The sequence below is a fragment of the Ptiloglossa arizonensis genome, chromosome 5, assembly GCF_051014685.1.
Source record: "Ptiloglossa arizonensis isolate GNS036 chromosome 5, iyPtiAriz1_principal, whole genome shotgun sequence".
In the NCBI taxonomy this organism is placed as follows: domain Eukaryota; kingdom Metazoa; phylum Arthropoda; class Insecta; order Hymenoptera; family Colletidae; genus Ptiloglossa; species Ptiloglossa arizonensis.
This window is the reverse complement of record NC_135052.1, coordinates 9,095,535-9,106,789: the sequence shown is the minus strand read 5'-3', so window position 1 is coordinate 9,106,789 and position 11,255 is coordinate 9,095,535. Positions and strand designations below refer to the sequence as shown.

Here is an 11,255-nt window from a genome sequence, read left to right as displayed (position 1 = left end):
TCACTATTCTAGCGAGGAATGGTTATAATGAATTAACATGATATTTATATTCAATGGAGTACGCGGAATAGATCATTATCAAACTATCTACATGACCCTGCACGACCAGTTATGTTTATGACCTCCAATGCTACACCCCACCAATGAAAAACTATTTTAAAATGACATTAAGAAATTTATTTATAAACAGCTGAAACTGTTGTTTAAAATGTAGCAACAAGATCTCTGACAAGTTAAAGATGAAATCGAAGTATATAGATTACAGCGATATAAAAAGCCCTAAATATTTCATTTCATTTTCCTTTTGTTAACCAAGGAAAACGAAATGTTTGAAGTGTTACAATTTTCAACATGACTGTATGTCACATAATATTATATACCCATTGATTTTACCCACATTGTTCACTGCTATACAACATATCTGCTCTATACAACTATACAACATACCCGATTGTATTAACATGTTCACAGTTTAATGATTTTTCAATTCAACAAATATCCATATTCTTATCCAACAAAAATCTCGGATAACCAATGAAAGTTGAACAATTTTTTATTCGTTGCTTGTCGAATAAAAAGAAAAATTCGAATTGCAGCACATTACATCTCACATTGAACGAGTAAACATTTATCCGAGCAACTGCCCAGTCGAATAAACGTCACCGTACGTTGTTTTTATTCGTCGTCTTTTATTCGAAACACAATTTTTCCCACCTCTGCGTTCGTACGATTAAACTGGCAGTTGTTATAAAAACTATAAAACGTAGGTACATCATAGGGTATATTGTTCACAGAAGGTGGTAGAATATTTATTCTTACAGATAATCGATGAAACTTTCCGTACATTCGAGTAGTGTTCGCGTTTATAAGCGAGGACTTCTCCAAATGGATTTCAATCAATTGTAACACATTTATTCGATATTCGTGTTAAGGATCAATTTTTACCCACCGAAGGAAATCTAAATTATAAAATATAAAGTGCTATATTTCTTTGGAACGGAAGTAAGATACGCGGATACGTTTCGGTAAGAAAGATCGTGATCGATCTGAACGTGAAGTTCATCCTGGGTCAGCGGTTGTCCTACGCGACACGGAACCATGTTAACAATCCCTTCGATTATTCCTTTCCGTTCCGTGAATCAGCATTGTTAACATTGCTGTCAGAGGCTCGTGATCGACAAGCGGGTACTCACCGCGCATACGTGGACGCGTAGCTAGCGCAAGAATCCGCGGTACTGATTGGTAGACGACGAGACGCTCCGAAACTGCACACTTGTGTGCACCACTCGCGTCGTCAGTCTCGCGCCGAGCGTCGTGTGATGCGTATCGTGGTATTCGACGGTAGTCGCTCGCGCTCCGAATCGTTCGAGTCCGAAAATTTACGCGAACTCGAAAATTACCTGTCGAGTGTGCACGACAGCCGATATATAACGTGACATTTCTACACAGAGACAGAGCTCGGAAACGCGTCATTAATTCGTTTGCATCCAGCGATCACGAATACACGAAGATTGTTCCTACCTGGTTTTTGGCAAAAGCAAAGGTTTGCGGAGTTTTGAAAAATCATTGTCCGACTCGACGAGAAAGCGAACGTTGTTTTTCCGGTCAATGCGATCGTTTCACCTACGAGCCCCGTCATTCTTTTTATTATGCTTTTTCTGTCACTTTTTCCGTTGCTCGAACCGGAGCGGGGGAGGGGTTGGGGGGGTTCCGTGAACTTTACTCGGCGCACGGGGACATTTTGAAAATTCGTTTATTTTTTACGAGCGATCGAAGAAAAATATTGTCGCGCGGGAATAAATGTTTTTTGAACGTGTAACATTGACATTGGTGAAATTTTTGAACGCGTCATCGAAATTTCTCCGTTTCTCGAATTAAAGTCGGAGAATGAAATTTGTTTCGAACATTTTTCAATAAGAAAATATTTCACGGTTCTGATAACGCCGTCGAAACGAGATCTTCCCTCTGTAGAGAGTTGTTAGTTTGAAATTCAACGCTTGGTTACTTAGACGAGTAGGATTGACAATCAGCCGTGCAATTTCGTCCAATTCATCCGTCGGCAGCGACTAACTTCTCTAATAATTAACCTCTTTGTTTGTCGAGCTTCTCTGAATATTTCCTTTCCGACGATTAATTTATAGTGCTTTTCGCGATGACCTTATCATAATGTCCGCGACAAAATAATTGCGCGAGTCGATATTCACCCCGGTTAATAACGGAGCTAATTTTTAACGGTTGGAAAATTCATAGATTTAAATTCACCGCGCAACAAGTTACCTTGAAAGAAAACTTTTTCATTTCGTCACGATTGTACGAGCTATCGTCACTTAATAACGCTTCGACGAACGTTTTTACAAACATTTCGCTAAGAGAGTAGGATAATAAACGGGCACGGTTAATTACAACCATTGCGATTGTAAATAAGATAAGTACAGAAAGTTCATTTAAACGCGATATAATCGATCGATCGATCACGTATACATCTACTCGAAACGTGTATTTATCGAACGTATTGCGAAAAAAATCTTGTAAACTGATAAACAAGCATGGTTAATCGTGTACAATTAATTTTCAGAAATTACACATCTTTTTAATAGATACTATTTGTAAGTATCGATCATCGAGGTGTTGAGGTCCGGATTAAACACAGAAGGCATTCTTATTTACGAAAAATTTAAGATTTGACTGGCACTTATTGTTTATTGATAATGTAAACCTAATCTCGAGGCAATTTTTCATTCGTTCGTATCAAAACGAGTCAGAGAATCGATATGCTCGAAATCTTGAACTTAATTAGATATTAATACTCTGTTTATTTATCTCTTGTACATTTCCAAACACGACTTGTTAGATAAATGTTTATTATAATCATCGACTACTCCAAGTAGAAGAATATTCAAGGGTGATTATATTATTGCTTCGATCTAGAAAAGAGCATATTTTTGATCGTTTGTGCTTAATTAAAACCTCAACTAAATCTTCGTGACCTATTAGTATCGCTATATTTTGTCAAGTCACTATTACGTCAAAAGTAGTAGCGACTCGACGTTTTGTTAAAAAAAACAAAATGACAATTACTTGCCAGCGCTGTTCGCGAAAGAAAATCTTCCAAGACTACTTTTATTTTCAGGATACCAATTGTAATATAGAAAAATACAACAATAATAAGAACGTCGCGATGACAAAGTTTGGCCAAGTATGTTTGTTTAAAAAAATTTACACGGAATTAAAAGGTTATTCTTTTATAAAATAGTCGATCGTTAGTGACTAATAGCGTTTAATAGGATTTAATTATACTTGTCATTTTCTTAACGATATATAAAAAGTATATCAAACTATTGTCAATGTTTTTATAATCGTTAATGACTTCGGTAGAAAATGACTTTAAACGTCATTTAAGAGTATTCGTATTTTTTTTTCTTACGTTACTGCCATCTCTTTAAAGTAGATATCGGTTTATTATTGCAACCAAAAATTCATTGTAGTGGTAGAGACTGCACGTCTTAAATTATTTATTCAATTATTTCAAACGCTTCAATCTTATCTCAGACCTCCCTTCTGGGGTATTATATAAATCCTTGTTAATACGTTCTGGTATATAAAATTAATTTTTCTACATTCAATTAGAAAGCTTTCTCTTAAGTAAGCCGTTTAATATGCGTGAATTCTTTTCACGCGTATCCATTTTGGTAGTAGTCGAATGGCATAGATTCGGCAGTCGAAATAAAGAAATAATCGACTCGGTCGAAACGATCGTCGATCGATTTGAAACGAATCCAGAAATGTATAACAATATCTTCAATTGTTCGAAACAATACGTTTCCTAGAAACTCAACTTTTCGTCCCGAATGAAGAAATATTTCGCGATTCAATTTTATTCTAGACACGCCGAGGTAGTCGTCATGATTCCCACACGTAGGAATACGTTTTAACCTTTTCGCTGCTGAATTAATCGACGTTAGAAAAAGCCACGGTATTGAATGTCACAGTTCATTCGCACGATACTCTCGAATACGTATCAAAATTGAATAAAGGTGTACAAAATTCGAGCCGAGGAAACTGAAAATATTTATTTATCGTTACCGATGTTTTCTTTGACTCGAGCAATTTGAAGTAAGTATAATCGGGCGCAGCGATTAAAAGGGTTAACGAGAACCGCGCGCGATTGTTCAAGTTGCTCGGCCAGCCGGTGGTGTTACTTGTAGTTTTCCGCGTGGAATTAATGGTCGATAATTAACGATCAGTTATTGTTTTGCTAATGGTCGCGCCCACCGCGACCCACGGTGTCCGCCTCTGAAACCCCGTGCCGGCGGTGCTCCTGTTTCCCCGACTCGATCGCATCGCCGGCGAAATTAACCCGTGGTGCAATGCATCAAAACTGCAGTCGGCCTCGAGCGTTCCAACGACGCCGGGCGACGGATGCAAACGAACAGAACAAAGAGAACACGATTCGCTGATCACCGGATTCGCGGATGCAAACGGATTAAAGGGACGGATATATTTCGTAGATCGCGGCTGGTATCAGGAAGAGACAGAGCTACGCGCAAGTGTCAGGGAAACGCGTCGCCATGGGTAACCTGTATTGTGGCCCGCGGGTGTAGTGGCAACGCGTAATCGAGGGAAAGACAGAGAGAAAAAGAGAGAGAGAGAGAGAGAGAACGGTGAGAAGGGGAAAGAAAAAGAGCGAGAGGGAGATCGAGGTGGGAGAAAGAGGGGGCGAAAAGGGAGCGAAGGAGAGAAGAGACTGTCGCCAGACAGCGGAAGAAAGAGAGAAGAGTGAAGGGAACAGGAAAAGAAAGGAAGACAGAGAACGCGTGGACAAGCGTGACCGGCAGGCTTCGAAAGGCTACTCTCTCGTGGCCACGAGCGAAGAGGAAGAGGCCCGTGTGGAAAAGAGACAGAGAGAATAATGCGGACTCGTTGCTTCCGCCTTGATCAACAGGACGTTCGGATCTACTCGTAGTAAGTGGAGAAAACTGAATTTTTTCACCTTGCCTATTATTTCAGCGGGGTATTTTCGCGAGAATTTTGCGCTTCAGATTTTCTAAACGATCGATCGTCGCGGGTATCGTTGACACGGTTCGAGGAGAAACATTCGTTCGATTCTTCGGTGCAAAGTGATCAACGAGGTTGATTCGCGATATATGTACGTTTTGTTTACGATTCGATTCGAATATTTCTCGTCGTCTTGAAAATGATACACAATTTTGAGAGTCGGGCACCTGGTAGGATTTTTAGACGCAACATTTCGTCCATTTGAACAAATTTATGACTGGGCGGAATAACAGTGTGAATATATTTTGCAAGTTGGTAATTATCGAACGAGGAAATTTGCAGTTGTTTGTACCGTAACCGAGTACGTGAACACGTGTTGCATCGAAAGATAACGGTCGACTCGGTTATCTGTTGTTGCAATCTGGGCTCGTGGATACGGTTACGGCACGAACGATTGGAAATTTTCCTTGTTGATAAAACTACAAAGAATTTGTTTGCTAAACCTTCTAGTACGACGGTGTCTCGCACTCTTGAAAATTAAGGTCGTTCGGATCGAAGATACATAAACACTGGCGAGGATGACTCCTAGTCGCGAATCGCGAGCAACAAATTTCAATTGTGACGTTATCGCATGTCCAGAAGCTTTTAAGATAACATCAGAGATGTGAAACTTCGAATGGTAGTTTCACCTCTTGAACTCGACTTACCGTAGTATTTTTTTTTTCTTATTTTTTCTCCCTCTACGAACTTGTAAAAAAAAAAAAAAAGAAATTTCTTCAAAATTTGGGAAGGGATAGGGGAGGGGGGGATTTTACGGATCCTTGCGAGATCGGATGTCGATTTCCGTGATAAAATTTGATTTATTACTTGATTCGATGTTTCGAGTTGCCCGACCGCTTCGAAAGAAAGAGAATAGTTTCAGAAATAATGATTAAAAGGTACAAGATGTGGTAGATGTTGGCAAAGAAAATTGCAACAACACGATAGTGTGTTTCCCAATGAAGTAGCGCGGTTTCCACTTTTACAAATTATGATTTCTAGCGGAGAGGAATGCCTCTCTGTATTTTTCTGTCTGTTTTTTCATTAAATATCGATTTGGAACAAAAACATCCGAATGGTGGTTGTGCAAGTCGTGAATTAGAAATTCGGGAAAGGTTGGAATTACGAAAGTATTGAAAAAGTAGTCGAATCGTTAAAATTGAAAAAATAGAGGTACCACCTTCCCAGTTAAAATTAACGATCCCCAACATTTTGGAAACTTCCGTTTTCCAATTGTTTGTATCAATTACTATTGCGTGTTCCGACGAGGTTGAAATCGCATCTGTAATTACAGCTCGAAAGGAACTGGTGCTCAAGAATATGTATCGTTAACGAGCGAATTTAAAATTACTAATTAAAGTCACCGTAATTGAAGTTCAGTCGCTATTGTATCAGTTCGTAAATCTTTCTATTCTCGCGATGATTCTTCCGTATTGGCCACTCTTCTAATGTAATTTCGAACTTGTTTGTAGACTGTCCAAAATAATTAACCGGTTAACTGGGTCGTTTCTCGACGAGAAACCGCTTCCTGCGTGTGCGACTGTGCAGTTAGAAACAATTAAAGACGAGCTAACTCGTTTCGCTTGCAACGAATGCGAATATGACGTAATTTGTCCGCGATGTGAACGCGACGAAGAATTGTTGAAGGTGTAGGGAATTTTTGTTGGTTAAATAAATAAAGCTTCGAAAAAGCATTGCGACGCGTAGAGCGGCTCGTGAAAATACAAACGGCCGTTTTAAACGAATACAAACAACGCTACGCAGAGAGATCCGATGTATGTTCGAAACTGGCCTCTACGGAAACTTCTGGTAAAAATAAAGGTAACGAGTTAACAGCGTAAACGATAAAAAAAAATAAATAATAAAGACCCAGAGCGGCGGTCAGGGAAAAGCCCCATGAAATCTTCTCAACGTGTTAAACGCGCTTCACCGATTCTCGGGCAGGTATCTAAAAAGCTGTCGATCCTCGGTTCTCGTGGATGTTGCACAGACACGAGATTAGTTCCTCGGCGTCGTTGCAAAGAGTTAAAAATAAGACGTGGAAACTGCGAGGGCAATCGACCGCAAAGTTTAACCGCGAGTATCCCTCGAAGAAAGAAAACTGGATGACCGTGTAAGCGGTCCCGACTTATTCAAGGATCGGTTTCCAGCGTGGTCTAGTCGGTCAATAGAAAGTACAATACGGGTCGTGACAAGTCCTACAAACCGTTATAACGCGAGTCGTTCATTCGTGCACCTATTTACGTCTTCTTCGCTCGATCGATAAAGATTATTAAAATACACCGACAATATTACACGCCGCGTCGTGTCGCTTCGTGGGACCCGTCGTCTCGTATCTTCGACCGAAAATACGAGTTTCGTGGACAACCTTGCGTACTTCGTGAAACACTTTATCGAAGAACGACCCGATCATAGCGCGATCTATCGAAATTTTTACCGGAAACGTGCCCGCGAGGAGGTACGAAAGTGAAAACAAATGAGAAGATCGAAATTGAGATCTAGATATTTTCACCGTATACCGAGATAAGATCGAAAAGACCAAACGTGTACAGTCGGAGGGAAAATTCACCGGGTAAATACTAGAAATAGTTGAATAGTTTCAGCTCGATCGTATCGGTATCGATACAAACGAATATTTGATTCACCATTTTGTATATCTTCGCGGTACGCGAAACGATCATTCGATCGATCGTTGAATTAATATTAACGTTATCGTGTACGTGAATAATATTTAGCGAATAAAGCGACCGATCAGAGGGAACAAACTTCAAGAGGACATTTTGCGAAGGACTTATTATACGTCATTTCTAATTAACATTTGTGTAACAGCTTTCGCTGGAATTACTTACAAACGTTGCAGTAAATTATTTATTAGCTTTCCAATGTAAACTTTAGCGATATTTTAAAATGGTGACTGGTTTATAACGTTACTTAAGGGAAGTTAAGTATTATTCTATCGTCGATCGTCAGACACCGATTTTGACGAAACTTTCTACGAATGTTTATTGGTTCGAACTAAGAATTATGTCTTTCCGGCAAATTTGATCAATATGGAGAATTTTAGCTACGAAATACGGTATAGATTTTAGGTTGTACCAATGAACATTGGCGCATATTGTTTCGATAATAAAATCTACTTTCGTTATTAGCCGTTGAAAAAGCAATTAATGTACAAAGCAAAGACTTCAACGCGAAATATAGTTGAACGTTCGGTTTTAGAGAGTCACGAAAAAGCCAAAAGTAACAGGTTGGAGAGTCCTTCTTATTGAAATACCGCACGAAGAAAATCGTCAAATTAGTGTAATTGGATTTGGCGTGATTCTGCTTTGAATGGCTCGTTAGGAAAAATGTGAAGGAGATTTTATCAAAGTAGCAATTTTCCATCACGAAGCTCGACAACTGCTTTGAATGTTACGTATAAAAAGTACATGGAAAAAATCTTTTCTGCAGCTTTTTAATAACCTTTTCACGCGTCAAACTTATTTAATTAGCGCGTCGACGTGAAAAATAGTAAAGAATTTCAGCGACCTTCTAATTTTCAAGAAACGAAACTTCCGTGAATCCTTAGGACACTGCTGAAAACTTAGAGTGGCAAATCTTGTTACGTAATGTTAATCTGAAGGTGAAATGGCTGAATTAAGTCATGGCCATATCAGAAGTCATGGTTTTCTAAATCTGCCGCAAACGTTCGTACGGTTCATCGATATACTTACGTTAGAAAAGATTTTATTTTACTTGTCTGTTTATTGGATAGATAAATATTGCACGTACACAGTCTTGTTAACGACCAAAAAGTCTAATATCAAACTATTTGATAAAAAACTCCATTCGTTTCATTGGTAATAGGTTCGAGATCTTAACAAAATTAGGAAAAAATTAGAAGGTTATTCATACGAATCGTACCATTTTTCAACAACAAGAACAATATTTCTTCTATGCTTCTGAATAGTGTTTAAATTAAAAAATCGATAAACGAGGAGTTCTTGAAAGTTCTCGAGGAGTTCGAGGTGTTCTTCATTTTATTGTACACGAACCGAATTTGTGATCGAAAAAGAAAGTCAATTTTCCACAAGCGTTATACTGAACTACAAAAAGAAAATTTGAAGTAAGAATTAATATACCGAACAGATATCTCAACTGACTGCAAAACATTATCGGTTCCAAGTACACAACAGTCGTTCGGATATTTTATTTGCGCCGATTCTTGTTCCGTGTTTATGGAAAATCTAGTTCATATTCAGTGAAAACAAAGGATATCTTCGAAGAATCGTACCGATTTAGGACAAATTGGTCATCTTTGTGTCTAGTTGCACGTAAGCGCGATTGGACACGGGTTCGCGAGCGTGTAAATGACGTTAGAAAGTTGCGAACACGCGGCTGAGTCATCTGCGGTGGGTTTTTTTTTTTTCACCGTTGTGGAATGATTTCGCGGTGTAGTCTAGCAAAGGAATTAACAAAATGGAAGGGAACGATACAAGGTATCGTTTCAAAATTATGCACGGAGTCAAAAATCCGGATTGCAGTCGTGATCATTTAACGACAAGAAATAAAAATAGATGTGTGTACAAAATATGAAGTCTCGGATATAGAAATTATTTCTCAATTATTTTAAGTATATTATATTTGTTTCAATCGAAGCATATCGAGCGTCTTGAGTTAACTTTGGGTAGAAATTATGTGAAACTTCGATAAGACAAATCGTCGCTCACTTCGCTGATCCTCTCTTTCTCTTTCTTGTACACTCATTGTTTTTCTTCGAAGCAGTTGCGATGCATACAATGTTTCCGTGGAAATTCTCAGACAACATCTCAGACAACATCTCAGACAGGCAGGTGAAATTTATTCGCTAAACAGCGAAGTGTCTTCGGCTTGTTTGTCTTTGTATAAATCGGGAACGAGAACGAGGAACAGAGATAGCTAGCGTAATGTTAACACAATAACAACAATTTCAGGAAACGATGATGATTACTTTTTGGGAAAGTAAACGAGACAACTTTTTAGGAGATATTGTAGTCGACTCTATTCTTTTTTTTATTCGTGGGTTAAAAGTAGTATCGATTTCTCTAGTCGTGAACAAGCAATTCCCTTTATTTGTCGATAGTTGTCGTAAAAATCTTTTCAACTCTACTTTGGATCTTCGTGATTTAAAATTAAAAATTGTTGCGAAAGAATATATCTTTAATTTGAAAATGATGTAGTTGATAAGGGAGGGAGATGGTCTTTTCGCTGAACAAACTTATTTTAATTGGAGATATATTAAATTCTACGTTCAAGTATGTGATCAGACACAAGCGAGAGTACGGCTTTAGGTGGTTTTAATAAGTCTGACTCAACCCTTGAGAAAACTTTTTGTTATTTACTGTATTCTTTAATTATTGTCGCTAATTGTAATACCAAAGAATTGCTTTATATTCTTTACGAATGGTTGAGTACATTGCTAGTCAGAGAAAACATATCTTTTTACAAGTGTTATCTTTTGTCAGTACGAGGGTTCAAAGCCTTCTTTAGAAATTCCTTTCTACGCTATACACCATAAAATTTATTCAAAACTTACAATTTGTATGTAAATGAGTGATTTGTAAATAGCTGTTTTCTGCTATTGAAGGAGATGTATGAACATTTTCGTGACTACAATTAATAATTTAAGATACCTGAACCTTGTTTCTGAATTTGTTCGATTTTTTACGATCGACTTCTTTTTACAAATTTAACACGAACTTTTTCTTTCTGTATTCGTTAACGAGTTTGAGATGAAATATGAAGAAAAAATCTTATTTGCAACGAGTATCGTGATAATTATTCAATTCGATGCGTTATTTGTAGAAACCTTTTCTCGTCGGATATTGATAGCTAACATCTTTGCTTCGTTTATCAAATATTTTATAAACATTCGCACGAATGTGACGCTACTTAAATTGCTGATATTCTATAATGGAAATCAGAAAACGATGTTTAAATTATGACTCAGGGCAGATTCATTAGTTTGAAGTCATTCAATATGAGTAATACCATTAAATATTTAAAATTGTCACGTTAAAACGTTCATTAATTTGAAAGATAGTACAGTATAAAGTTTATATATTGTATACGACACAGAGATACAGAGCGATGATTTAATTAAAACCAATTCTTATTTTATATACTGTAGTTATCAATGCAATAGTTTGCTAAATAGTGAAGATAAATAAATATGACTTTTTATTTTGATACCTGTAGACTTA

General features: G+C 37.8%; 1 protein-coding gene across 3 annotated transcripts in view; it reads left to right on the top strand.

The window, feature by feature from the left end:
• Window positions 1-1,281: 1,281 nt before the first annotated feature.
• LOC143146541 (uncharacterized) overlaps window positions 1,282-11,255 on the top strand; it is a 75,727-nt gene continuing 65,753 nt past the window's right edge. For all 3 annotated transcript variants that reach the window (XM_076310905.1, XM_076310904.1, XM_076310906.1), the window contains exons 1-2: window positions 1,282-1,543; window positions 4,509-4,962. The gene's annotated coding sequence lies outside the window, so the exon portion shown is untranslated. The remainder of the gene's footprint in view (window positions 1,544-4,508; window positions 4,963-11,255) is intronic.